Below are 2,095 nucleotides of genomic sequence, written 5' to 3' on the forward strand. Positions count from 1 at the left end.
TCATAAGCACACTCCAACCTAGTCACACTATCTCTCACTCACCACCATGTCCGTTTTCATGTCCAGATGCAGCACTGAGCTCCCTCTCTAGGATGGCCCATCACCTGCGATGCTCTTCTGGAGACCTCCGTGCTTCTCTCCATTTAAATCCAGTGCTCTTTTGGAGGCCCAGCTGATGTCGGACTTACCCCATGATTTATTTGCCGACTCCAGCCTGCCTCTCATCCCGGTCTCTACAGTTCCTATGTGGGTTCTATAATACATAATTCAACATCTCACTGGAATCTTATGTTTTGTTCTTGACAATCAATTAGACCATAAACTCCTGGATAGAAGGGACCACTTCTTCCAATTTTGTATCCCCCTCAGCACCTAGTACCAAAGGATATACACCAGTTAGCTGATAGATCCTCTTGATAACCAGAAATGCAGACATGCCCTTTGGCCTGGCAACTGCATTTCTAGAAACTGACACTACTAAAATACATAAACATGAAAAATAGTAGGATCAAAGACATGCATTGTAGTCTATCACAGTACAAACTGGAAGTAACTAACACAAATGTCTATTAACACTAGTGAGGCCAGGCACAGCAGCTCATGCCTGTAATCCCAACACTTTGCGAGGCCAAGGCAGGAGGACTGCTTGAGCCCAGGAGTCAGAGGTTACAGTGAGCAATGACCACACCACTGCATTCGAGCCTGGGCAGCACAGCAAGATCCTATCTCTAAAAAAAACAAAAAGAAAAAAAAGGAATGCCCAGTGAATTTGAGTCCATACTGCCCATTAAAAAAACAAAACAGTTGGGATATCTATACACACAGACATAACAAAGTAGTAGGTGAAAACAGGTGCAGAAAAGGGTACTCAATAGGCCTATTTTTGTTTATTCATACACACAAAATGTAAAAGAACACATACATGTTTAGATTGATAATGTCTGGTAACTAGGATACCCTTTTTACTTAGTTTGAAAAAAAATAAAAAAAAGAACAAAGAGCACATATGTTTGTAGTAACAAATATTTATGTATTTTAACTCACTGCCTCAAACAGTAATTTACAAACAATTTGTAATATGAACCCATTTTGTTTAAAGTATGAGAAGTAATAGCTATTTCTGGAAAAGGGAATACAGGAAACTTTCACATTCTAGGGTAGACAGTTGTTTTTTCTTAAATAATGGGCACTTATTTTAGTTGCGAAAAAAAATAAGTAATTTTAAAAAGAATTCCATCTTTCCCTGAGCTGGTGATCATCCCAGAAGGTTTTGGTCCACAAAACTTTTCTTAGCAACTTCTTAATCTGTAGAGAACTACCTTTATTACTGGACTGCCCACTATACTGAATCTTAGTAAGCATTACAGATAACACCAACAAATCAAATTCACAGAAGCTGCTATCAGAAAAACTTCTCTGCCAGATGAGTATTAAACACTAAATCTGTTTGATGAAGGGAATCTCTCCAATAAAAAATTAACCTCAAAAATTTACTGAATTACTGTAAAAGACCCCGCATTACACTGGCCCTTACAGTCACAGCTCTGTTGTTAAATACCTTATACTTATCTAGAGTAATCACAAACTTGCCCGAATCCTTGTTTCAAGGTCAAAACTACAGATAAGGCAAGAATCCTACATAGTTTTACCCATAGGAACAACAGGAGGAAACTGTGAGAACCACCCAAGGGATCACTGGATTCTGTTCTCTGGATCTCTACTTCACATATAACCATTTCCCTACCGGCCCTGTTCCAGTGTGGAACTTACAAATGTCCTGACTTAAGCAGTCAAGGCCTTCCCCACTAAGCCTCTAATAAAAACAAAGGGGCAGAGCTATCTGCTCCCTCCTTTTCCATCTCAGCATCCACCCTGAGATTCAACTGCCTTTTAGCTTTCCCCTCAAACTTACTGCTGAACAGCTTATAGCTATTGAAGCTAAGTGCTTGATTTGTACTAATTCATTTATACACATAATAACCCTATGATGTATTCCTATATTACAGATGAAGAAATGGAAGTACAAGGTCAAATAACTATTAAGTGGCAAAGCTAGGATTTAAACTCAGATATTACAGTTCCTCAATATAATCTT

The 2,095-nt window shown here is 38.8% G+C and overlaps 1 protein-coding gene across 2 annotated transcripts in view; it reads right to left on the reverse strand.

Annotated features, from left to right (window-relative positions):
• The window catches only part of TPK1 (thiamin pyrophosphokinase 1), a 401,888-nt gene that overhangs the window by 389,851 nt on the left and 9,942 nt on the right, over nt 1-2,095 (reverse strand). The gene's annotated exons all lie outside the window — the stretch shown is intronic.

The sequence above is a fragment of the Colobus angolensis genome, unplaced genomic scaffold (assembly GCF_000951035.1).
Source record: "Colobus angolensis palliatus isolate OR3802 unplaced genomic scaffold, Cang.pa_1.0 Scaffold2, whole genome shotgun sequence".
Taxonomy (NCBI): Eukaryota; Metazoa; Chordata; class Mammalia; order Primates; family Cercopithecidae; genus Colobus; species Colobus angolensis.